A 27,952-nucleotide genomic window follows, 5' to 3' on the forward strand; every position below is an offset into this window, starting at 1 on the left:
ACAAACACAAGAAGGTGCAGCCTGCAATACCTCAAAGAGACACTACTCTAAATCCTACCTTTTATAAGTGTGGTTTCTAGGATAAGAATTCATAGAATATTACCCAATTTAGGCATATCTTTAGAGACCTGTTTCCTTGGGTTGTCTCATACTGCATGTTTTAGTTCTAAATTACTCTAACCCAGAGTTACCAGTTTTAAGCCAACTTTCTGTTACCAATGGTACAAATTTTTAAACATAACCAATAACTTGCGAGCCAATAATTTATGACCAAGACATATAAAACATATTTATACCTTTAAAACTATTCAGAAACAAAAATGAAATGGCTGCATACATTTGCTTATTTAAACCATACAACATTCTTAATTTTTCTAGCTGTAATTTCAAGAGAGGAGCTTCTTGTTACCTGATGAATCCAATAATCACAAGCACAGAGACTTTTGTAGGAAAAATAGTCAACAGTTCCCTTACAATAGAACTTGAGAAGCTGCTGGTCCCTTTGAGAGCAGCATTTACAATCAGCTCCTAGCAGTGCTTCTCCAGCCACACTAGACTCCTAAGTACAGGTGCAGGGATCCAAAGACCAATTGATACTGTCCATTAATTTTTTCTTTTTCTCTTCAATGGGTTTTCGAAAGGCCAGGACTCAGGAGCCTGGCTTCTGCTGGCACACCCAAGGCTTGACCCAAGGTGGAGAATTCTGGACCAGGTCTTGCCATTACTGTAATGTACACCTGTTGGTCAGGGTGTGATCCTGTTCCTTCCTGAAAGCTAATTGTTTTGATCTCAAAAATTATAGTCAAGTCAAAAGTTCCCTCCAGTGGCCAGTCAACGCCAAAAGTTGGCCACTCACAGGCACAAAAATTCTGCCAAGGTCCTTTCTTGATCTCCACAGAAAGGTTATGGGCTCTAGTCCTAACTTCAGTCCAATGGTTAAGAGTCAAACTAGGAGGGTCGTCACAGTCTGTCTCATCGTCTTAGTCACAAAGAATACAAACAGCACACAAACTGTCAACAAACACAAAGACCAAAACCAGAGAAATGACCCAGACGGTCGCTGAATCTGATGGCCTGTTCTTGACAAGAGTATCGCTACCGACCTACAGATGGGACGGAGGTCCCTACAGATGGGACAGAGGTCCCCACAGATGGGACAAAGGCCCCTACATATGAGACAGAGTTACCTACAGATGGGGCAAAGGTTCCCACAGATGGGATGAAAAATCCTACAGATGGGACAGAGGTTCCCACAGATGGGACAAAGGTCCCTACAGATGGGATGGAGGTCCCAACAGATGGGACAAAGGTCCCCACAGATGAGACAAAGTTCCCTACTGATGGAATGAAGGTCCCTACAGATGGGATGAAGGTCCCTATAGACGGGGTGTCCCTCAGGGCAATTTTTAAACTAGACTCAGGCTGATCAGTATAAACTCAGGTGGTGCTGTGCTTCAGAAACAAAGGACAAAACACAGACAAACAAACCAACACAACAAGCACACGTTCATTTCAGAAAAGAGAAAACAGACACTCAGAACAGAGACACCGGCCAGCACGCACACATTCCAGAGGGGATCCCCATACCTCCAAGTGGGTTCTCAGGTGTGAGGGTGGTCACATTTCCTGGCCAATGCACCAAATGAAAGACCCACAACGTGAAGACTCCCCCACGTTCTGACTCAGGAGAGGCGACACTCCAAAGCACTCACGAGAAAAGGTCTTGCTGCAAACTGCAAGAGGACTTTTATTTCAAGAGCACTCTGGGGCCCACAGTCATACACCACTCGGGTAGAGGACAGTAGCACCCTGAGTAGCTGGGTAAGGGGGTATTTAAAGGAAGAAACCACAACTCAAGTAGGTGGGGAGGACATTGTTGGAAAATACCAAAAATACCAGTTAAGAGTCACAAGGAAGTAGAAAGTCAAGACAGTTTTCTATGAGCCTCTAACAATAGCACATTTGCACAGCGGGTTGCAGCAATCATCAGGGTGGGTCAGGGTGAATTTCTTTGAATGAACACTCCCTGAACCCAGAAAGCGGGTGGGTGGAGGAATGTCACTATCTGTTTTATGATTAGCATGCCTTGGAGCATTGAGTCACAAAGGTCACATTCTCAAGCCTGGGCCTAATGGTCTAGAATTTTTTTTTTGTTTGTTTCACTTTTTAAAATCCACTATATAAACAAACTCAAAGGAAAAAAAATTACATGATCATCTATTAGATGCTAAAAAAAACATCTTTCAAAATTCAATACCCCTTCATGTTAAAAGTCTTGGAAAAAACAGGAATTCAATCTACATACCTAAACATAGTAAAAACAATATACAACAAATCAGTAGCCAACACCAAAGTATGTGGAAAAAAACTTGAAGCAATCCCACTAAAATCAGGGACTAGACAAGGCTGCCCACTCTCTCCTAATCCATTCAATACAGTACTTGAAGCTCTAGGCTGAGCAATTAGACAACAAAAGGAGGTCAAAGGGATACAAATTCGAAAGGAAGAAGTCAAAATATCACTATTTGCAGATGATATGATAGTATACTTAAATGACCTCAAAAATTCCACCAGAGAACTCTTTCAGCTGATGAACAAAAAGTGTCTGAATATAAAATTAACTCAAACAAATCATTAGTCTTCCTCTACTCAAGGGATAAATAAATGGGCTGAGAATGAAATTAGGGAAACAGCACCCTTCACTGCCACACCCACTCCAGTAGTGACTTCGCTTGACATGCCTGAGGCGAAAAGTTCATGGAAACTTAGTCTCCTGGAACTGTGACATCCTGTAATAACGAATGCTCCAAATCTGTCCTTGCTTTAGTCGGTGAATGGATCTGTGTGCTCTCCCTCAATATTGTTCTAAGTGCCTCTAAGGATTGATTTTGACATATAGCTAAGTTAGATTAGCCTCCACCAGTGTTCAAATGCCCTAGGCCATCCTTGAGCTAACCCTGGCCTGAAATCCAGTAAGAATGTTACCTATTCAGTAACATTCAGAAGTACTGTGAGAGATAGTGAAAGAAATCAGGCATTGCAATTCACTAGAATAGAGCTAGTAATCTCAGGGCTAGTCTACATAGTATACTTAGAACAATAGCAGAGTCACTCACATACACAAGAATTTACAATGGCCTAGGGGGAAGGTGGGCTATATAATAGACTAGAATTGGAACTATGGCAAGGGCATGAAGCCCTTGCCCCTGACTTCTAAGATTAAGCTGACCTTAGGTTGGGCTACTTTTGATCCCAGTTCTTAACATTGATTTTATCCCAGTCGGTTCCCTTTAGCTTTTAGTATGCATTCTTCCATTTTGATGTAAAAGTACTTTTGCATCAGATAACTTCAATGTACCTTGGATGGCCTTAATGTATCACTTCTTTGTTTTCTGTAATATATAAGACTGTTGCTCATTTTGACAAATTACATTCAGATACAGCACACTCCCTTGTGTCCATATTTGCTTGTCAATTTTCTCTGACTCCTGCCCAGCTGTACCGTGACCCTGGTTTTCCTGTGGGTGAAAGGACTGAGATTGTCCAGTCTGCAGCACTTCACAATAGTCACAAATAATATAAAATATCTTGGTGTGACTTTAACCAAGCACGTGAAAGATCGGTATGACAAGAATTTCAAGTCTTTGAAAAAATTGAAGAAGACCTCAGAAGATGGAAAGATGTCCCATGCTCATGGATTGGCATGATTAATATAGTAAAAATGGCCAACTTGCCAAAAGAAATGTATAGATTCAATGTGATCTCCACCAAAATTCCTACTCAGAGATAGAAAGAGCAATTCTCAAATTTATTTGGAACAACAAAAGCCAGGATAGTGAAAACTATTCTCAACAATAAGAGAACTTCTGGGGTTATCACCACCCCTTGACCTCAGGCTGTACTACAAAGGAATAATGATAAAAGCCACATGGTACTGGTACAGAGACAGGCATGTAGATCAATGGATTAGAATTGAATGATCTTAGACAACGGAGCTAAAACCATCCACTGGAAAAAGAGCATTTTCAACAAATGGTGCTGGTTCAACTGGTGGTCAACATGTAGAAGACTGCAAATCGACTCATTCTCGTCTCCTTGTACAAAGCTCAAGTCTAAGTGGATCAAAGAACTCCACATAAAACCTAATATTCTGAAAACAAAAGAAAGTGGAGAAGAACCTCGAGCACATGGGCTCAGGGCAAATTTTCCTGAACCGAACACCAATCAATAGCTTGTGCTCCAATATCAAGAACTGACAAATGGACCTCATAAAATTACAAAGCTTCTGTAAGGCAAAGGGGATATAGAACAAGTTAGGTAGTATTCCTTCTGTTTCTATTTTATGGAATATTTTGAGGAAAATTGGTATCAGGTTTTCTTTGAAGATCTGGTAGGATTCTGCACTAAATCCATATGACCCTGGGTTTTTTGGTTTTTGGTTTTTGTGGGTTTGTTTGTTTGTTTTGTTGGGGTTTTTTTTTTTTTGGACTTCTATTTCCTTGTGTAATATGGGGCTGTTTAGATAGTTTACATGCTCTTGATTTAACTTTGGTATGTGGCATCTGTCCAGAAAACCATCCACTTCATCTAGATTTTTCAATTTTATTGAGTATAGGCTTTTATCATAAGATCTGACATTTCTTTTAGTTTTCTCTGTCTCTGTTGTTATGCCTCCCTTTCCATTTCTGATTTTATTAATTTGGATACTGCCTTCAGAATCACTAAGATCGAAACCTCAGGTGACAACACATGTTGGAGAGGTTGTGGAGAAAGAGGAATACTCCTCCATTGCTGGTGGGATTGCAAACTGGTACAACCACTCTGGAAATCAATCTGGAGGTTCCTCAGAAAATTGAAAATAGATCTACCTGAAGACCCAGCTATAACACTCTTGGGAATATAAAAAAAAAAAAAAGATGCCCCACCATGTCACAGGGGCACCTGTTCCACTATGTTCATAACAACCTTATTTGTGATAGACAGAAGCTGGAAACAACCTAGATGTCTCATGACAGAAGAATGGATACAGAAAGTGTGGTTCATTTACACAATGGAATACTACTCAGCTATTAAGAACTAGGACATCCTGAGTTTTGCAGTCAAATGGATGGAACTAGAAAATATCATCCTGAGTGAGGTAACTCAGACCCAAAAGGACATTCATAGTATGCACTCACTAATAAGTAGATATTAGGCACAAAATTAAAATAAAATTTAAAAGTACAGAATATCTAAGATCCAGTCCACAGAACTCAAAAACTCAACAAGCTGAATTTCCCAAGTGAGGATGCTTCAGTCCCACTTGGGAGAGAGAAGAAAGCAATCACATGTGAAGACCTATTATGACTGCCCTCTGAAATTCCCAACAAGCAGCTGAAAGAGTCTGATGCAGATATTTGCACCTGACCAATGGACAGAAGCAGCTGACCCTTGTTGTTGTATTAAGGAAGGCTGAAAGAAGCTGAGAAGGGTGATCCTGTAGGAGGACCAGCAGTCTCAATAAATCTGGATGCCTGAAATCTCTCAAACACTAGACCACCAAACAGATAGCATACACTAGCTGGTATGCAGCCCCCAACACACACACACAAACACACACACACACACACACACACACACACACACACACACACACATACACACACACAGTAGAGGACTGCCAAGTCGGTGTTCATTCAGAGACAATGCACCTAACCCTCAAGAGACTGGAGGCCCAGGGAGTTTAGAGGTCAGGTGTGGTGGAGGGGGCAACCATGTGGAGCCTGAGTGGGATCGGTAGGAGGTGTGGGATCTTGAACAGATGGAGTGTGGATGGGTGGGGGTTGGAGGTTGGGGAATGGAATATGGAGTGTAAAAATAAATTTAAAATTAAGCCAAGAAATGGGGGTGGGTGGGTAGGGGAGCAGGGTAGGGAGAGGGTATAGGGACTTTCGGGATAGCATTTGAAATGTAAATGAAGAAAATATCAAATAAAAAATTGAAAAAAATTAAATTTAAAAAATGGGGTACAGAGCTAAACAAAGAGTTCTCAACTGAGGAAGCTCGAATGGTCAAGAAGCACCTAAAGAAATGTTTAGTCCTTAGTCATCGGAGAAATGCAAATTAAAACAACCCTAAGTTTCTTCTTCACACCAGTCAGAATGGCTAAGATCAAAAACTCAGTTGACAGCAGATGCTGGTGAGGATGTGGAGAAAGAGGAATTCCTGCATTGCTGGTGGGATTGCAAGTCGGTACAAGCACTGTGGAAATCAGTCTGTGGATTCCTCAGAAAATTGGGCATAATACTACCTGAGGACCCAGCTATCCCACTCCTGGGCATATACTCAAAGATGCTCTAAATATAACAAGGACACATGCTCCACTTTGTTCATAGCTGCCTTATTTAAAATAGTCAGAAGCTGGAAACAACCCACATGTCCCTCAACAGAGGTATCAGTACAGAAAATGTGGTAGTTTTACACATGGATTATTATTCAACTATGAAAAATAATAACCTCATGAAATTTGCAGGCAAATGGATGGAACTAGAAAATATCATCCTAAGTGAGGTAACCCAGTCACAAAAAGACACACATGTTATGTACTCACTGATAAGTGGATATTAGGAAAAAAGCTTGAAATAACCATGATAAAACTCACAGACCTTATGAATCTCAAGAAGAAGGAAGAGAAAAGAGTAGATGCTTCAGTCCTCCTTAGAAGGGGGATTAAAATAATCACAGAAGGTAGATGATGGGAGTGGCTTGGGTGGAACAAAGGAGGGAGAGAGGAAAAAAGGTGGGCGGAATTAGGTGTGGGAGGAGACAGGAAAGATGTACAAAGGGTCAGGAAATCAAACAGAGGTGTGTAGCAATGGGGGATGGAAAACAGGGGTGTCCAACACAAAGTCCAGGAAACTAAGAGGCTCCTGGGAACCAACTGGGATGACATTAGCTGAAATACCTACAATGGGGATAGAGAACTTGTGGAGAGCATATGCAGAGGTTAGACACAACCCCTGTTTGAGGGATAGGACCACCCATCCTTCTCAAAGATTTTAACCCGGAATTGCTCCTGTCTAAAAGAAATACAGAGACAAAGAGTGGAGCAGAGACTGAAGGAAAGGCCATCCAGAGACTGCCCAACCTGGGGATCCAGCCCATATGTGGACAACAAACCCCATCAATATTGTTGATGCCAAGAAGTGCTTGCTGACAGGAGCTTGATATAACGGTCTTCTGTGAGGCTCTGCCAGAGCCTTATGGATACAGATGTGGTTGCTTGCAGTCAAGCAACAGACTGAGCACAGGACCCGAATGGAGGAGTTAGGGGAAAAACTGAAGGAGCTGAAGAGGTTTGCAACCTTATAAGAAGAACAAGAATATAAACCAACCAGACCCCACAAAACTCCCAGGGACCAAACCATCAACTAAAGAGTATACATGGAGGGACCCATGGATCTATCCTGTAACATAGGATCTTGGAGAAGGGTGGTCCCATCCCTCAATCAGGGGTTGTGTCTAACCTCTGCATATGCTCTCCACAAGTTCTCTATCCCCATTGTAGGTATTCTCAGCTAATGTCATCCCGGTTAGGTCCCAGGAGCCTCTTAGTTTCCTGGACTTTGTGTTGGACACCCCTGTTTTCTATCCCCCATTGCTACACACCTCTGTTTGACTTCCTGACCCTTTGTACATCTTTCCTGTCTCCTCCCACACCTAATCCTGTCTGGCATCAGTTAGAGGGGAGGCCATTGGCTCTGTGAAGGCTTGATGTCATAGCATAGGGGAATGCTAGTGTGGTTAAGTGGGAGTGGGTGGGTCAGTGGGGGAGCACCCTTATAGAAGCAGGGGTAGGGGTGTGAGATAGGGGGTTTGCAGAGGGGAAACCAGGAATAAGGATAACATTTGAAATATAAATAAATAAAATAACCAATAAAAAAGAAAAAAGAAAATAGTCTTGAAATGAAAATTGTTAGACAAGTTGTAAATTTTAATGTAATTACTTCTATGGACCTGATGCTTCAAGCTTAAGTTTTGTGGTTGCTAATGGGAACACTGCTTTGGCAGTGGTTTTTTTTTTTTTTTTTTTTTTTATACCAATGTCTCATAACAGATAAAACAAATAAAAGTACTTGATTTGGTACTTCTGTTTTGGGAAAACTAAAGGGTTAATCAAATAATTGCAGAATAGTATATTCAAAAGAAGCACTGAGAAATTCTTTTGAAAACAAGGCCACTATTTAGAATATTCTTTATTTATTTGATATTGGGTAGTGTGATTTGATTAAACGTTGCAAGCTTTGGCTACTTTTGTCTGACCAATCAATTCTCGTATTTGTATGTTCACTGTGAAGAAGAACAGCATTTCTATGGAGTTTCGGCCAGCTCACACATTGGTCTTGACTTGGGTGACATATACTGGATTTCTTTTTTTTTTCCCCAGAGCTGAGGACTGAACCCAGGGTCTTGTACTTGCTAGGCAAGTGCTCTACCACTGAGCTAAATCCCCAACCTCCATCCTGAGTTTTCTATGAGCTTAGTGCTTTATGTCAAATCTGTTGTCTTCTAAAGAGTTGTTCACTTCTGGGACTAAAAGGATGGATGACAACTAGGATTTGGGAAGTATAACCAATTCTCCAAAATTATTTCACCAATGCATTCTTCCATACCTATGTGATAACCTGTACATTACCCTTATGATTGTCTTGTCAGCTTGATCTATAGAGCTTATAACACAATTCGGTATTGAGTGCCTATAGTGAATAAATATATCAGACTCTGTTTCCAGTACTCAAAATGCAATGGATATAATATAAATGTTGATGAATATTTGTCTCTATATAAATATAACTATTTTATTAAATGTACTAATTTTATGAGGCTGTGTCAAAAATACCTAAGAGAAAAAATTAAGAGAAAAAGAGATTACTTAGTTGTGGTTTCAAATGATTAAGCTCAGGGTTGCTTGGCTATGTACACTTGGATCACATCATAGAAGCAATGAGAAGCATGAGGAAAATGCAGAAAGGAGCAAAGAATGTGGAAGGAATTATGGGCATAACTTTCAAAAGCATCTTCAGAGTGATTTAGCTTTTCTAACTGCTGAAATTTCCAAAACTTCCCCAACCAGAACCACTAGTTGTGGACCAAGCATGCAAGACAAAAGATTTTGGCAGTGACTGTGCAGATCCACACTATAGTTGTAAGAAAAATGAGTGCATCACATGGCACATGGCTTAGTAGCGGATGTAGATGTAAGCATATAATTCCAGTGAGGTAAACCCCAGAAAAGAATGAAAGCACAGAGAAGGAGCTTCCCTTCCAGCAGCTTGCATGAGCCAAGTTCTGAGTTACTAGAGTATCTGAGTCAGAGAGAGCAGTGCTAAGAGCTATGGAGATCTACCAATGCCATTGTATCAGAAATGTAACAGTTCTAAAAGAAACAAGAATAGAATGAACACCAATGGGGAAAGATATATAGTAGATGGACATGAATAGAGTAATTAAAATCAACCATCTAAAGGGAGGGGAAAATGGTCCAGGACAATGTAAGCATAGATGGGCTCTGGAATCAAGCTATTTTAATTTACAACGTCAACCTGACCTCACAGGGTGTGTCATGACCTCTCTAGCTTTCAAATTACTCATCCGTGAAGTAGAAATAATAGTCATAATACCTAGCTCATAGGGCTGAGAAACACCCACAGATAATCCGCATAAAGTGTTAGTAAAAAGCATTCAATTAAAGTTCAAGTCTTGTCATTATTACATTGTGAGTCAATGACAGAGAACTTTTACAGCATAAGAAAAGGCTGGGAAGCATTGGGCACGGCATGAGCACGGCACTGCCATCTAAGCTATACTTAGAGAGACAGTCTATGGGCCGTCTTTACAGGTGCACGATGAGCTAAACACAGAAGTCGAGTGTAAGCAGCTAGAAGCGTCAAAAAGGTGATATTTCACTTGTTGCAAACCTGTAGGTTTGTTTTTCCACAAAACTAGAGTCTGTCATTTTATAGCTTTTCAGTTACCTTTGCTAGATTATTAATTTCATTTTACAAAATTAGCCTGTTGTAGGAGATTGGAAATAATCCAACCTATTCTTCATCAAAGATAGTTTCAGAGAAATGTAAATCATTGGGACTAGATATGACTCCCCAGGGACCATTTGTGGAAAGGCCAGCTAGGACCATGTTGAAAAGACCCTTGAATACCTCACAGAAGTGATATTTTGTGAAAGGCAACGCGACTAGTCAAAGTTTAGAGGGATTGTTATATTGTACATAGGTGAAAGGACTCAAAATGATTTTCTTTGTATATGCTTAATTTTTTCTTTCCTGTTTTTTAAGTATGTGAGTTTTCTTTTTCTTAGCATCTACCTATGTAGCCCAGGTTAGCCTGAAACTCAAAATATCCCTGCCTCTATTTTCTGTGTTTTGAGATAACACATACATGGATCAGCATGCCTAAGTTTTTCCTTGGTTTTGTGTGTGTGTATGTCTGTGTGTGTGTGTGTGTTTTAAGAGGAGAGACAGGAACTGGAAAGTATTTTACAAAGATAACTTTGATAAGAGTCTGGCTAAGTAAAGAAATTTGGACTTATCAAAACATAAAACATTAAAAACATGTGCACATGTTGCAGTTTGGACTTTATGCAGGTCCCCAAACTACTGAAGTCATGCAGTGACTTGATGTGTCAGGGTATACTGGTTCACAAGGGGGTCCTTCCTTTTCTCAGAGGAGAAGGGGGCAGAGGATAAAACAGGGGCTGTGGGAAGGGGGAGCTGAAAGCAGAGGGGCTACTGTGATCAGGATGTAAAGTGAATGAATGAATAGATAGATAGATAGATAGATAGATAGACAGATAGATAAATGGGCCAAAAATATGCGCACATGTACTACAAGAGTAGTATAGCATTGCTCTTTCCCTGATACAATGCCTAGACTGAAAATGACTTTCTGATCTCCTAGTTTTAGATCATGACCCCTGCCTTCATGATCACCTCCTTTCTTACAGTCTTTCAACTATTAAGGAAGGGAGAAAATAACCTGGTGCTTCATTTTGTTTTTGAGACAGGGTCTCATTTATTCTGTAGCCCTTGCTAAGCCTCAAAGTCCTGGGCCATCTTCCCGCATATCCATCCTCCCTAGCTACTGGGTGATTGATAACATGAACAAAATAACTGTTGAGTTGCTTTTGTTGGGAAGGAGTTTGACGGTTCCAACAAAGTCTCTTGAAGCCAGGCCTTGGGGACCCTACTTGCCTTAAGTCAGGCTCAAGGAGACCTTTCAGGGTCGGGTCCAGCCAGCCACAGTCTCAGTTAAAGCCCAGGCCTCGGGCCTGGCTGACGGTTGCACCTTTGTCTCCGCCCACCGGCCAGGGAGGGCTCCACAGCTGTCCTGGCACACAAAGAAGCCAGGCCTGCAGACTACTGGGGCTCCGGGCTGTTCCTGAGGCCTCTGGAGGCCCGCCCTGTGGCTCCAGTGCGCTCTGAGGACCTTCCTGGTCCCGCCCCCGAACGTGCCTGTGGTCTGCAGGCCTCACCGGGTGTTGTGGCCGCTGCTGCTCCGCAGAGCCTCGTGATCAGGTGAGTGCCCCCCAGGCTGTGGGTGACCAGCTGCTCCCCAGAGGCGGGAGGGTGGGCTGAGGTCAGCCGGCCTGGCTGCCAGAGAGCTTCCTGATCGGGCTGGAGTGCCCTTGCATAGGACGAGACTGCCTGCAGTTACACTGAAACCCAGAGGCAGAGACCAAAATTGCTGGTGCCTGTCTCTTCTTCAAGGTCTCTTGCACCGTCCCTGGACTGCCTAGGAGCTTCCTTCAAGGCCCTATCTGGAATTTTCCCTAGTCAACTGACTTGCAAGAGGCTTTACCAGGACGGGGTGGGAGAGCTTTGGTGGTTTCTTTCACTTTCTACCTAGTTCTGTTCTTTCATTTCTGATATGAAAGGCCCCATTTTCGAGTTGTCAGCGTCTGACTTGTCATACATAGTCGTACTCAATATCCAATAATTGACTGTGAAGTAGAACTGAATGAATGAAGTGGACAAATGCGTAGGAAATGCAGCAGAATGAGCAAAATATATGAATGGCACAGTGAATATGAAATGGAGACATCAGACACACAGGCTTTCGCCTCTGTTTTCTCAGAGTTAAGTGTTTTGCAATCTCTGTGGTTAATCAAGAGGAGTTTGATTCTTTGTAGTTGTTAGTTACTAGACTCCTGCACCTTATTATCTCCATTGGTTGGATTAAATATATTTTGCCTAAAACAAAATAACCTGAACTCTTGCTTGCTTGTGCTTTATTCTCCCCACTTTTGGTTTGAGCCAGCGTTGTTACCAAAATATATAATGTATTTACAAGGTACAAAGGTACATCTCAAAGCAGAACCATGTCGCTGACTTGTATTTAAATCCAGACACTTCTCATGAATCTAAGACTGGACAATGTCTATTTTCCTTAGACAAGGGTTGGTTTAGTTGCAGGTGAATGAAGAAAACAAAATATGTCACAGTGAGGAAAGTAATTTGTGTGCATGACACATAAAGAGTGCTTTAATACAGTTGATCACTGCTGTAGTTTTGCTTCCTAGACCCCAAGTTCCACAACCCCCCCCCCCCATAAAACCAAAATCAATGACTTTGAATTGTCACTTGATCTCTTTAGATTTTAACTTCATTATGTGTGTGTGTATGTACATGTGTGTATGGACCTGTGGTTAACACAGGTATCTTCCTCAAAGGTTTTATTCTTTAAATTTTGGAGACAGCACATCTCAGTGGACCTGGGGGTCCAGTGAATCTGCTAGATCAGTTGGCCAGTGAGCTCCAGGAATCCTCTTGTCTCCACCCTGCTAGTGCTGGGGTCACAGACATGTGCCGGTGCATATTTTTACCTACCTATTTCAAGTCTATCTGGTAGAGTAAATGTTTTGTTTAGTGAAAAAGACTGACTTTCTCAGGTTGTTTTCCCAAATAGCCAGTTGTGGGTTCATGTGTCATTCAACTATGAAATGTACAAGTTGATATTCATGGTGCTCTGACCACACACTTTTATTGTTCATTTAAACTTCTTACTTATATTACCCTACTAATCCTCACCGTAAACTTAAGAGCAAGGCAAACTTGAAACTCCTTTTGTCCTAACTATCAGAAATAGTACTTGAAAAATAGGAAGCCAAGACTCAGAACATAAGCAGATGGGATCAGGCAATGTCTGCTGTGAAAGTCTGTGTGGTATGGAAGACTGGTTTCCTTGTGTTTTCGAACATGTACAAAATTTGGATATTGTTACCATATCCAGTGAACTGTGAATGGGAGCCAGGGAGTAGGATTACTAAGGTGGATTTAGTTATTTTATTATTTTAAAAATTATTAGCCAGCATCATCAAAATGGCCAGTTGGTAAAGGCACATGCTTCCAACTCGAGGGAACTAAGTTTAATCCCAGGACCAGACACACACACTGCAAATTGTCCTCTGATTTCTACATAGTTAACACACACACAAATTGTCAGCCAGGTATGGTGACTCACAGTTATAACTGTAATGAGAATTGTTATAAGTTCAAGGACAGTCTGAGCATCCAAGTGAGATACTCTCAAACAAACAACAAAAACAACAAAAAACCTAAATAAGAATGTTTTAATTCCACTATGATTTGACACTTTCAACCTAAATGCTCACAAATCCTCATCCTTTTACTTATTTAGGGAATTTAAAGTAGGTGACATTGAGGGTTCAGTGACCAGCATTTAAGGGCACTGCACCATGAGATCTAAGCATTGTTTTTTTGTATGTGTGTGTCCTAACTTTGTGTCTTTGGTAAGAGGCTGCTTGACATCCTCCTAATGGGGAACACTGGGAATGTAAAATGGACTTCCAGGACCCTTATAATTAATTGATGAGAGCAAAAAAGGTAGCCTATAAAATAAGTGGAAATTATTTTGTTTTCTTTTGCCTGCCAGGTTTAGTCTCAGGGAAGGCAGAAACCAATGGTTGGTGCCTAGAAAGCCGAGAGTCCTTGCCAATTTTATTTATCTCAGGAGGCTGGAGCTTTTTGTCCTGAGGCTGGTGAGATGGAATAGACTTTCCTATTGCTCACAATATTATGGAAAAAAATTAAAGCAGGAACTTTTATTACTTGCCCTGGGGCTGGAGCTTTGCAATGTACTTTCTCTGCCCCCACTCATATTTTCTCTAAACCACTTAGCTTTTAAAAACAAACTATCCATTCATGTACTTTCCATCTTGAGATTATTATTCTTTTCTCTTTATTTCTGGACACGTTCTTCCTTTCTTCATTTCATCATTTCTCCTTCCCTTCCTTGCTCCTTCTTTCCTCCATCCTTTTATCTCTTCTCAACCTTTATGTTTTAAAACAATGTTTTACTCTGTAGTTCAGTTGCTCAGGAACTCACTATGTAACCAAGGCTGCCTTCAAACTTGCTGTCACCAGCCCATGCACCTGAGTCTCCCAAGTGCTAGGATTATAGGTATCAGCCACCCCATTTTACTCTGGGCTCCTTTCTGTACTATTGCATAGTAGTAGGACCAATTGGTGTGCTTCTCCTTAGTTATTATTTTATTCAGCAAATATTAATATCCCAACAGTTTACTGAGTATGTGCTATATGTCAGATAAGGAATGGAATACTGAGTTTGAGAAGAGAGTGAACGACCACATGCTTAATTAGACCCAAGTGTAATGCAGAGTGGATGCAGTGGCATGCCTGTAATTCCAGGGGTTGGAAAGCAGAGATAGAAGATCTCTGCAACATGATAGATAACTTCTGTGTTTTCAAAATCTGCCTTTGCTGGTACTGATACTGATACTGCTTTGGGTTCAGTTTTCTTAACCTCCACAATGAATAAGGTAGAGAGATGGAAGAAGATTCCGGATGGCATCTTTGGGTCTTTATAGGCATGAACACATGCACACATACACATGCAAACCAAACACCTACCACACATATATATGTAAAAAAAAGTACTTTATTTCATTTTAGTACTGATACGGATTCAAAGATCATGAATTTCTAGTTTCCCTGTGTCTGCCCATTGTATGGATGAATTTACATGTATGGCTGTCTCCTATGGGTCTTTACAGTTAGACTGAGGGCAGTGCCAGGTCTATACTTGTTTTTCCATTTCCCAGCTTAGTTTTATATTGTTTAATGACCTACTTCTATGTGTTTGGTAAACAGTAAAGGTGGGTAGATGATTTGAACATGAAAATCATGTTCCATATATTTTAAAAGGTGTATAATGATTCAGGGATTCAGTCACAGATTATTCCTTTAATTCTTGATACTCAAGTCTTCACATATTATACATATGATACACAATATCACAGATGTATCTTACCTTAAGCAAATTCTGTAGTAATAAGTGCGACTCTTTTTTTTTACTCTACCTACCATTGAATGATTGTTCACTTTATAAAAGGGTTATCAGTATCATAAAATAGGTCATTCTTGTCATAAGAGTGTTTTATATTGGATAAAACATTGCTCTGAGAGCATCATTTGGCATTCATAGTCTCTAAGTTCCATTCTTCATGAGTTTCCTTATTCCATGCAGCAGTGCAGGCACTAGGAATCCTCCAGCCACCATCCCTCTCCCTAGAGCTTTTGACTCTGGTGGCCTCCAAATACTATCTGCTTTAGTTTTTCACTTGACATGGTTGGCAGAGTTAGAGAGAACATACAGCAAAAAGTTCTAAGGCAAAGAAAGTCTCTGAGATTTTGCCATGGATTAAAAGTCAGAGGGTTGTGAGTTCCTGTGAGCCATAAGAGCAGAAACAAAGAGAAGGCACCTGTGTTTTAAAGTTTTCATTTATACAAAAAGATAAAAGTATCTAGCTGCATCTGCTTCTGATCTTTCCTGCAGCAGTCAAGTGCAAAGGTGTTCTTTGTTTGCAAGATACTATGCTGATGTAGTCATTTCTACAAAGAGCCTGATACTGCTTCCCCTCACTAACAGTTTGTCATAGATTTATCAAGTGTTCTGGAAAATTTGTCCTAATAATAACTCTTTTCTTTTGATCTTATTCCCCCTCCCATTCTTCACTCAATGCAAAGCCTTTTCTGCAAAGTAAGAGTAACCTCTCTGTTAGCACTTACACATTGGTAATCTCTTACTTATCCCTTGTTAACAAACAGAAAAAGATGAGAAAAGTTTGTAATTCTGTTGCTGTTAGAAAAACAGTTATCTGGAAGAGAAAGCTAGTTTCTCTCCTGTGTTCTAAATACGCTTTTAGTTATTACCCACTACTCTCTGCTACACTTTCCCACTGCCTGGGAGATTAAGTGGCCACTACTCCCACATTCTTCACATCACCTTGTGACAATGGGTTCTGGACATCCAAACTCTAGTCCTCCTGTGTGCAGCAAGGATTTTTTCAAAGCAAAGGCCATTACATTAGACCCAGACTCATTTCATAGTGCTAACAAATATAAACTATAAGAAAGGAATATTAGTGATCCTTTAAGAATCGTCTAGGAGACAGGTGTCCAGACACTCCTGTGAGGAATTATGTAGATTAGTTTAACTTAGAGAGAATACACACATTAACTGTGGGCAACACTATTGCATGGGCTGAAGTGGCCATTTGCCTTAAGCTATGCTGTTTTATAACTTTCCATTCCATGATGGACTTCACTCTTGAACTATAAGTCAGAATAAATCCTTCCTTTATTTGAAACTGTCACAGAAAAATAAAAAATACACACATTATTGGCAGATATCCAATTATTTATTTTAAAGTGTGTAAAGCAGTGTTAGTGGTGTTGGGGATATTTTTAAGAATGTGAAGGTAAATGTAGATGTCATATGTTGAAGTTGAGTGCTTTCATCAGTGGCTATCTTTGTTTTTGAGACAGAGTTTTGAACTGAGCCTAGAGCTCACTGACTTGGCTAGACTGACCAGCAACCAACCATGAACCCCTAGTCTTACCTACCCCCAATGGGATTATAAGCATGTGATATCAATCATGACTTTTTACATTGGTGTTGGGAATCTGATCTCAGGCCATTTTTATTGTATTTGCCTTGTGATTGCCCAAAATGGCAGCTGCCTCCATCAGCAAGACCAGGGCTCCAGGAACTTCACACTTTCATTGTACTATATACTAGATTCAGTCTCCAGCACATTTTCAAAATTGCCATTTCTATGTTCTTGCCTGCAAAGAGCTCCAGTGGCTCTTCTCCAAGTGAGTAAATCTTGACTATGACTGTGGATTTGCCCATCTTTTCAATCTTAGAATGTTTGTTCACCCTTCAGTCCTCTTATGAGCAAAGGAAAGTTGTTGGTTTTCAGCCCATTTAGTTTGATTTGCTGTAGTAAGGACAGCAGCAGTGACTTGCAAGCTCTTTATGTTGTAGCTGAAAGTGGGGGTTTGGTAACAATGGGTTTAAGTCTTTTGTTTGTTGTTATAAGATGTTTACCTCTACACATGACTCCTGATTTCTCTTCTCTGATTTTGTGTTAGCCTTACAGAAAAAATGCCTTCATCCCAAAGACTCTCTTGTTGTATGCACTAACTACTCTTAATAAATGATAGATGTTCATAATGCATATACCCAGCTTGAGGCTTTAAACATTTAAATTATTCTGGGGCTAGATATATTTCTCAGTGGTTAAGAGTACTTGTTGCTTTTGTAGAAGACTGAGTTTTGATTTCCAGCACCCACATTGAATGACTCATAGCCATAAGTAACTCTAAAGAATCTGATGCCTTCCTCTGCATTCCAAAGATACCTAAATACATGTATAGATGTGTCTATGTGTATGTATGTACACACATAAAAATATCTCAAAAGGAGAAGGGCAATTCTGTAGGAGGACCAGCAGTCTCAATTCATCTGGACCCTCAGGATCTCTCAAACACTGGACCACCGAACAGCTTACACCACCTGATATGAGGTCCCCAACATACATACAGTAGAGGACTGCAGTATCTGTGTTCATTCAGAGATAATGTACCTAATCCTCAAGAGTATAGAGGCCCCAGGGAGTTTAGATGTCAGGTGGGGTGGGGGTGGGGCATCCATGTGAAGACGGGGTGTAGTGGGGAGGAGGTATGGGATGTGGAACAGTCGGAGAGTGGATGGGGGGAGATAAAATATGAAGTGTAAAAATTAATTTAAAAAAATAAAATCTCAAAAGTTTAACAATTTCTCTTGAGAAAGATGTGTGATAACAGGAAGACAAAGTAAAAGCAAATTTTGACATTGCAAATTATAGGGCAGCTATTAGTGGCCTAATGCTTAGAGATTCCTCAGTGCACACTTGTTAATATCCCCTTTTTATTCTTCCAATAAAGCACTGCTTTTATATAGATCATCTGTTACAGTAGACTTATCTATTAGCTGAGATTCTAAGCAATCTTTCCCTGGAATCAAGAATAACAGTCAAGATTTTAATTCAGAGAAAGGAACTGGAGTCTGTTTCTAGAAGCTGCTGAACATTACACTCTATGCTTTTTAGAGATGGAGCAAATACCTTGGAAGTTTTTTTGTTTTGTTTTTTTTTTTGTTTTTGTCTAATTCTTTTTCTGAATGCAGTAGCAAGATTGACAGGGGAAGGACTAATGTGTGCCCATGTGGGACGAAGGATGCTGCCTTGAAAGCACAGATGGACCTTTGGATGTGGAAATTTACACAGAGAGCCCTGACGAATCTTTAGAAGTTGGTTCCAACAGAATAAATGGGAGACTGTTTGCTGGCTTGGCATTGGAGTCTGTCTGGCACAAACTACACGGTGAATAACTTTTCAAACATTTGTATCAGTATATATGACACTGGATTCCCAAAATGTCCAATTAAACCTCTGTCAATAGAAGAAATGTTTGCTTCCTCAGGGTCTTGGGGGCTTAGGTGACAGATTTGGCCTCTGTTACTGAAGCACTTGCAGCTGAAACTATGGTGAGCTCTTCCTCTCTGGATTGATCTTGTTATTATTCAAACAAAGATCCCCTTGAAAGCTATGAAAACTGTGTCAAGCTGTGCATCATAGAGCCCGGTGAGGTAACTAAAGAAAAATACCCAGGTGACAAGCACTTTCAAGCCAGAGCATTCTACAGTTTTCTTTGGATTTTTAAAATTATTTATGCTTGGGGTGTTTAAAAAAAAACGATTGCCTTGTCTAGTCTCTGATTTTAGTGAGGTTGTTTCCAGCTTCTCTCCATTTAGTTTGGTGTTGGCTACTGGTTTGCTGTAGATTACTTTTATTATGTTTAGGTATGGGCCTTGAATTCTTGATTTTTCCAAGACTTTTATCATGAGGGGGTGTTGTATTTTGTCAAATGCTTTTTCAGCATCTAAGGAGATGATTATGTGATTTTTATCTTTGAGTTTGTTTATATATAGTGGATGACATTGATGGATTTCTGTATATTAAACCATCCCTGCATCCCTGGGATGAAGCCTACTTGGTTATGATGCACGATCGTTTTGATGTGTTCTTGGATTCAGTTTTTGAGGATTTTATTGAGTATTTTCGCATCAATAGTCATAAGAGAAATTGGTCTGAAGTTCTCTTTCTTTGTTGGATCTTTGTGTGGTTTAGGTATCAGAGTAATTGTGGCTTCATAGAATGAATAGGGTAGAGTACCTTCTGTTTCTATTTTGTGGAATAGTTTGAGGAGAGTTGGAATTAGGTTTTCTTTGAAGGTCTGATGGAACTCTGCACTAAACCCATCTGGTCCTGGGCTTTTCTTGGTTGGGAGACTATTGATGACTGCTTCTATTTCTTTAGGGGAAATGGGACTGTTTAAATCATTAATCTGATGCTGATTTAACTTTGGTACCTGTTATCTGTCTAGGAAATTGTCCATTTCTCCCTACCTATTCAATATAGTACTTGAAGTCCTAGCCAGAGCACTTCAACAACAAAAGGAGATCAAGGGGATACAAATTGGAAAGGAAGAAGTCAAAATATCACTATTTGCAGATGATATGATGGTATGTATAAGTGACCCTAAAAAGTTCACCAGAGAACTCCTAAACCTGATAAACAGCTTCAGTGCGGTAATTGGATATAAAATTAACTCAAACAAATCAGTGGCCTTTCTCTACACAAAGGATAAACAGGATGAGAAAGAAATTAGGGAGACAACACCCTTCACAATAGTCACAAATAATATAAAATATCTTGGTGTGACCCTAACTAAGGAAGTGAAAGATCTGTATGATAAGTCTCTGAAGAAAGAAATAGAAGATCTCATAAGATGGAAAGATCCCCCATGCTCATGGATTGACAGAATTAATATAGTAAAAATGGCTATCTTGCTGAAAGGAATCTGCAGATTTGATGCTAACCCCATCATAATTCAAACTCAATTCTTCACAGAGTTAGAAGGGGCAATTTGCAAATTCATCTGAAATATCAACAAAACCTAGGATAGCAAAAAATCTTATCAATAATAAAAGAACCACTAGTGAAATCACCATGCCTGACCTCAAGCTCTACTACAGAGCAATTGTGATTAAAAAAAAAATTGCATGGTACTAGTACACTGGCAGACAGGTAGGTCAATGGAATAGAATTGAAGACCCAGAAATGAACTCACACAGCTATGATCACTTTATCTTTGACAAAGGAGCTAAAACCATCCAGTGGAAAAAAGACAGCATTTTTTTTAATTGATTAAATGAATTTATTAACTCAGTTTGTAAAAGAAGAAAAATAGTGCAAGGGTCACTGTCAATTCTGTAATTTACAAGGATATGGAAAGCAGATGTTATTTTTAAAGGAATTATGAAGTGAAAGATGTTCTCTGACCATACAATTCTTGTTCTTTGTAACACTAATAATTATGTAATAAGATAATCAAATTTATAATATCTTATTATACTATGATTATGAATATTTGTAAAACAAAGGAACCGTGAAATGTCTGTCCTGTCACAATAGAATCTTTTTTTTTTTTTTTTTTTTTTTTTATAAAAGACAGCATTTTTAACAAATGGTGCTGGTTCAACTGGTGGTTAGCATGTAGAAGAATGGGAATTGATCCATTCTTATCTCCTTGTACAAAGCTCAAGTCTATGTGGATCATGAACTCCACGTTAAACCAGAGACACTGCAATTCATAGAGGAGAAAGTGGGGAAAAGCCTCGAAGATATGGGCACAGGGGAAAATTTTCTAAACAGAACAGCAATGGCTTGTTCTGTAAGATCAAGAATGGACAAATGGGACCTCAAAAAATTGCAAAGCTTCTGTAAGACAAAAGATACTGTCAATAAGACAAAAAGGCAAACAACAGATTGGGAAAGTATTTTTACCAATCCTAAATCTGATAGGGGACTAATATCCAATATATACAAAGAGCTCAAGAACCTGCACTCCAGAAATTCAAATAACCCCATTAAAGATGGGGTACAGAGCTAAACAAAGAATTCTCAACTGAGGAATTCCGAAGGGCTGAGAAGCACTTGAAAAAATGTTCAACATCCTTAATTATCAGGGAAATGCAAATCAAAACATCCCTGAGATTCCACCTCACACCAGTCAGAATGACTAAGATAAAAAAATTCAGGTGACAGCAGATGGTGGAGAGGATGTGGAGAAAGAGGAACACTCCTCCATTGCTGGTGGGACTGCAAACTTGGACAACCACTCTGGAAATCAGTCTGGTGGTTCCTCAGAAAACTAGACATAGTATTACTGGAAGATCAAGCAATATGTCTCCTGGGCATATAGGCAGAAGATGTTCCAACTGGTAATAAGGACACTTGTTCCACTATGTTTGTAGCAGCCTTATTTAGAATAACCAGAAGCTGGAAAGAACCCAGATGTTCCTCAACAGAGGAATAGATACAGAAAAAGTGGTACATTTACACAATCGAGTACTACTCAGCTATTAAAAGCAATGGATTTATGAAAATTCTTAGGCAAATGGATGTATCTGGAGGATATCATCCTGAGTGAGGTAACCCAAACACAAAGGAAGTCACTTGATATGCACTCACTGATAAGTGGATATTAGCCTAGAAACTTAAAATACTCAAGATACAATTTGCAAAACACAAGAAAATCAAGAATAAGGAAGACCAATGTGTTGATACTTCATTCCTCCTTAGAATAGTAAACAAAAAACCCATGGAAGGAGTTACAGAGACAATGTTTGGAGCTAATACAAAAGGATGGACCATCCAGAGACTGCCCCACCTGGTGGTCCATCCCATAATCAGCCACCAAATGCAGACACTTTTGTATATGCCAGCAAGATTTTTGCTGAAAGGACCCTGATATAGCTGTCTCTTGTGAGGCTATGCAGTGCCTGGCAAATACAGAAGTGGATGCTCACAGTCATTTATTGGATGGAACACAGGGCCCCCAATGGAAGAGCTAGAAAAAGTACCCATGGAGCTGAAGGAGTCTATAACCTGAAAAGTGGAACAACAATATAAACTAGCCAGTATCCCCAGAGCTGGTGTCTCTAGTTGCATATGTAGCAGAAGATGGCCTAGTCAGCCATCATTGGGAATAGAGGCCCCTTGGTTTAGCAAACTTTATATGCCCCAGTACAGGGTAACACCAGGGCCAAGATTTGGTAGTGGGTGAGTAGGGTGCAGGGTTGGGTTGGGGTATAGGGGACTTTCAGGATATCGTTTGAAATGTAAATGAAGAAAACATCGAATACACAATTGAAAAAAGCTGGGCGGTGGTGGCACACGCCTGTAATCCCAGCACAGGCAGGGGTGGGGGGGTGGGGCGGGGGAGGCAGAGGCAGGTGGATTTCTGAGTTCAAGGCCAGCCTGTTCTACAAAGTGAGTTCCAGGACAGCCAGGCCTATACAGAGAAACCCTGTCTTGAAAAACACACACACACACACACACACACACACACACACACACACACACACACACGAGAAAAGAAAAGAAAAGAGAAGAAAAGAAAAGAAAAGAAAGAAAAGAAAATGATTGCTTCTGAAAAAGGAGAGAAAAGCAGTGCTGACATATTTCAAATATTATAAAAACAAAATTTGTTTTTTCAATGCTTTAACAAATATTTCCAGAAATATCAGTGGCAGTTATGTGTGGTATTTGTGCTTCCCTAACCTTGCTGACAGAAATGGTAAATAAGTGTGATAGAAACAGCAAAGACAGTAGAAGAACATTAGGACAAGAATCAAGAACCTTTTTGTTTATCTTTGGAAAGGTTTTAATATATTAGTGGGGGAGGAGGGGAAGAAGGCAAACCAAGTTCTATATCCTTGTGTAAACTTTATTTCAATAGCCCCAATTTCCTAATCAATAAAATAGGTAATATAACATCAAACGTATCAATGATTGTCATCAGTATTAAATAAAATAGTGTTTATAAGCTGCTTTGAATAGAACTTAGTTCTCCTGGTAGAATCTTATAAATGTTCAACTCATACTAGTAAGTCACAAAACACTCTTTGGACTGACAAGGTTTACACATTTCTTTATGATGAAGGAAAGGAGCAAAGGAGAGGAAAAATTCCAGATATCTGGTACAATGTGGACTAAAAATTTGGTACTGGGATGGCTGATTGGCATTTCCTTCCTTGGGTGAGAGCTGAGAAACAGTGTGTTGATGGAGGTGGGGTTAGAATATCTTTGAAAATAAAGAGATACAAACCTCAGTTAAGAAGAGGAGAGATTTTTCTAAGCCTGAGGGATAGAAGGGGTAGGGTTTGGAGCTTAAGGAGAGTGGAAGAATTTTGCAGCAGCTGCTGTAGGAGGATCTGATAAGTGTCAACTAAAGGTAAATATAATGGTTGCACAGCAGTACAGAGATTAGAGCTGGAGTCAGACACGTAGTTTATTGCAGAGTTTGTCATGGTGATGTGACTGTTGGTGGTAACACTGTAACCGTGGAGCACGCACAAAGAATTTTTTTTTTCTGAGAAAAGTGAAGTGGATGAGGAGGAAAGCCAGAAGTATTTTAAAGATGCTCATGCAAACCTTGTTGGAGTAATTAATGATCAAATGCCATTGTGGATTATTCAGACTCTGAGGTATTTTTTTAGACACATAGATGGTGGAGAGACTGAAGGTTAAGGCTTTTCACTTGGTGAAGTTCCATATGGTAGCTCTGTGTCACACATGTGCTGAAAAATGGATGGATTATAAAGATGATGAATATGGTTCACTTTAAGGGTTAACAGACTGTCACGTTCTCCATATGATAACCATCTTTTCCTTGAAAACCTTTAGTTCAGTGACTTAACCCAGGTAATTTAACTTGTGGTCTTGAGATACTTTGATGGAGGAAAGCAGAGGGTTCAATGCCATCATAGAAAAAGAGGTTCATAACCTGTGAAAAGAAAGTCACAGGTCAAGAAAAGCATCCTGGAAATGGTGTTGCCCAAGCAAAGTGGTGGTTAAGTATGTGTCATGAAGAGTGGTAGGAAGGGAGAGGAGAAGCAAGAGAGGAGAGGAGGGCATTTGATTTGCCCAAGAGAGACAAAGGATTTTCTGGGAGGTGGACACTGATATGATCTGTGTGTAATTTTGGGTTCAGAATCCAAACAGTCTGATATGGGCTGATCTCGTATTACTGTAGTTTCCATGGCATGGCTCAGCTAGTCTTTCTTCTCTATACTCTGAATATAAACTTACAGTATCTAGTGGATAAAATTCACATCCTAGCCATGCTAATGCAAACAGCTTCATTCTGTAACATCCACATCCTTTTAATTGTGTGTTTAACTTTTACGTAGGTGTGGTGAACCCAACAGAAGAGGAGACACCTACCATAGAAAAGATGGTTTCTTACTGCTCCACAATGGGTCAAATGGTAACAATTCTAGATCAGAGCAGGAGAAGGGGAGGAATACCATAAAGATAAAAAGCAAAGCAAAATAAAAGAAAAACAAACCTGAAAATGAGAAAACATGGTAGCTGGCCAAAGATTACACCTATAAATCTACTACTAACAGGGTACCTGGAGCCATGTTAGTTGAGTCGACCAAGTCTGGTCCAGGTCTGTCCCTCGACACTATATACCTCAGGTAGGCTGGGAAGATTCTATCTATCTATCTATCTATCTATCTATCTATCTATCTATCTATCTATCTATCTATTTATTTATACCGTGCTTTACGAATTGACCTAACACTTGTGTGTGTGTTCCCATATAGTTCACAAACCTAAAGCTTCCAGTTCCTTTCAGTAAATTATAGCATTTTCCTGCATGCTTGCAAAATTGGCTATATTCCCTACCCCTCCATCATCTTCTGTATCTTCTGAAATGTCTCCCACACTTTTCTCTTTGCCTTTTAGCTTCTCTTCTATTGATTTTTAAAAAAAATATGCAAAATAATGGGTTTCATTATGACATTTTTGTATATGTATATCATTGTACTTTGCTCATATTTATTTCCCCATTACCCTGTATCTCCATACTGGTCTATTTCCTCCTCTCCCTCTCTCTTCCTTTCACTCCCCTTCCCCTCTTTCATACACACACACACACACACACACACACACACACACACACACACACACACACATACAAACGCATAGCACTCAAACACACAAAATATAAATAAATATTTAAAAGAGAATATAAAATTGTTTTAAAAAGAAAACACAATATTTTGCTCAATGACAAATGCCATTCTCTTTTGTGGTTGAATAAAACTCCATTGAATGTATTATATATACTGTTTTTTTTTTTAATGCAATCATCTGATGGTGGACATGTCAGCTGTTTCCATATGATAGCTATTATGAATAGTGAAGAGGTTTGGCAGCCCCAGGGAGTTAGTGTAGAACACACCCAGACACCAAGTTCTCAGCACAAGGTATATAACTCTGCAGGGGAAAATGGGGAGGTGGAAGGTTGCCTCTGGTTTGGGCAAAGGTGGACAGCAAGGAGCAGCAGGTATTTTTGACATTGGATTTTTAAGGAAAAAATGGGAGTATGTGCTAGAGTGAGTTGGTAAGTCCTGATTAGACATGTTAGCCAAATAAGTTGGATCTTAGTGTTTAGTTTCAGGAGTGAGTCTGGCCAAATGAGAGAACAGACCTTGGGGGCTAGCTTTAGAAATGTAATCAATGTAATCTAATAGTTTAGCCAGGCAAAGTGCAGGATAAAGAACAATACTTGCTGGTGCCATTTTTGTCATACTCTGGCTGTTAGAAGGCCCTTCAAGAAGTACTACAATAAATATGGATGTGCAGGTATATTTGCTATATGCTGGCTTATACCTTCAGGTGAACACTCAAGAGTGCTAGATATAGATTATATGTAATTCCACTTTTAGGAACTACTTTCTGAGAGACTTCTGCATTGGTTTTTATGGTGGTTGCACCAGTTGCATTCATAGCAGTAGTGAGTAATTTTCCTCTATTTTTTCCTTGATGACACCCATTCTGACTGGGGTGTGTAGTAAGAGATATAAATGTAGTAAGGGAGATTGAGTGACAATTTCCTAAGATAAACTCAAAGGTATACTTTGCTAATACAAATCCCAATTCATTTATTAAAAAAATAAAATAAGGAAAAAATCTTGATGCCATCCAAATAATAATAGCACTTTGCCAAAATGCAAATACTATCAGGCTGTGAGTGAATTCCTTATCAAAAATTCTGGAAGCCACAAACCTTGGTGGCACACTTTTTTTTTTTTTTAGATGTGAACAAAAAAAAGTAACTGTCAAATCAGAATCTTATTATTGGAAAACATGTTCTTTAAGAATGAGGATAGAATTAAACCATTCTCATATAAAGAAAAATACTGTTAAACATACCTATCTTAAAAGAATGTCTGAAATTATGTATTTTGAACATGAATAAATGATAAAAAAGAAATTTTAGGATTTTAAGAAGGGGAGACTAATTCAATGGCTTTTTGGTTCTATTTACTACTTTTTTTTTTTTTTTTTTTTTTTTTTTTTTTTTTTTTTTTTTTTTAGACAGGGTTTCTCTGTATAGCCCTGGCTGTCCTGGAACTCATTCTGTAGACCAGGCTGGCCTCAAACTCAAAAATCTGCCTGCCTCTGCCTCCGCCCCCCCCCCTCCCCCCCCTTCCCCGGCCAGTGCTGGAATTAAAGGTGTGCACCATCATGCCTGGCCTATTGACTTTTCTTAATTATGTTTTATAAATAAGGTGAATATTATAACTCTAATGTCATTGAAAATGTTTTTAAAGGAAATAGTATAGAACAACAAGCTGTAAACATGAAAGATTAAGGTGTCTTTTATCCAAAGAGATAAAATGATACACTAGTAGATTATAATGAGATACATATACATAAACATATACATACATACATACATATGAGTGTATCCATCACAAAGGGTATGCCATTAGACATACACAAAGCAATATAAATAAAACAAAATAAAGTTCTAAAAGGCATTCAAGTAATGCCAAAGAAGGTAGCAAAACACAAACAGATTAGAGAGGAATTGAGTAATGATAGATAAGGAAGCTGTCTTAGGGTTTTGCTGCTATGAACAGACACCATGACCAAGGCAAGTCTTATAAAAAAAAAAAAAACAACAACAACATTTAATTGGGGCTGGCTTACAGGTTCAGAGGTTCAGTCCATTATCATGAAGGTGGGAGCATGGCAGTATCCAGGCAGGCATGGTGCAGGAGGAGCTGAGAGTTCTATGTCTTCATCCAAAGGCTGCTAGTGGAAGACTGACTTCCAGGCAACTAGGGTGAGGATCTTATACCCACACCCACAGTGACACACCCACTCCAACCAGGTCACACTTATTCCAATAAGGCCACACCTTCAGATGGTACCACTCCCTGGTCCAAGGATAAACAAACCGTCACAGAAGCCAACACCTGGGAAACAATACCCGACAAACTTAATTCACAAACTAAAGAGAAAGTCTTCAAAGAATTAAAATTTGTAGTACTGAATAAAAATTAAAATATGGCATGATAAAATGTGTTAGCTTTACTGAGATACCAACCATTCTATTTTCAAAGCCACATGTATTATACAAAACAAAAGAAAACAAAATGGTCT

At 39.6% G+C, this 27,952-nt stretch overlaps 1 protein-coding gene across 2 annotated transcripts in view; it reads left to right on the forward strand.

The window, feature by feature from the left end:
- The first annotated feature begins 11,376 nt into the window (after positions 1-11,376).
- Cpq (carboxypeptidase Q) overlaps positions 11,377-27,952 on the forward strand; it is a 511,424-nt gene continuing 494,848 nt past the window's right edge. For both annotated transcript variants that reach the window (NM_018755.2, NM_176073.4), the window contains exon 1: positions 11,377-11,570. The gene's annotated coding sequence lies outside the window, so the exon portion shown is untranslated. The remainder of the gene's footprint in view (positions 11,571-27,952) is intronic.

This window comes from Mus musculus, chromosome 15, assembly GCF_000001635.26.
Source record: "Mus musculus strain C57BL/6J chromosome 15, GRCm38.p6 C57BL/6J".
Lineage (NCBI taxonomy): Eukaryota > Metazoa > Chordata > Mammalia > Rodentia > Muridae > Mus > Mus musculus.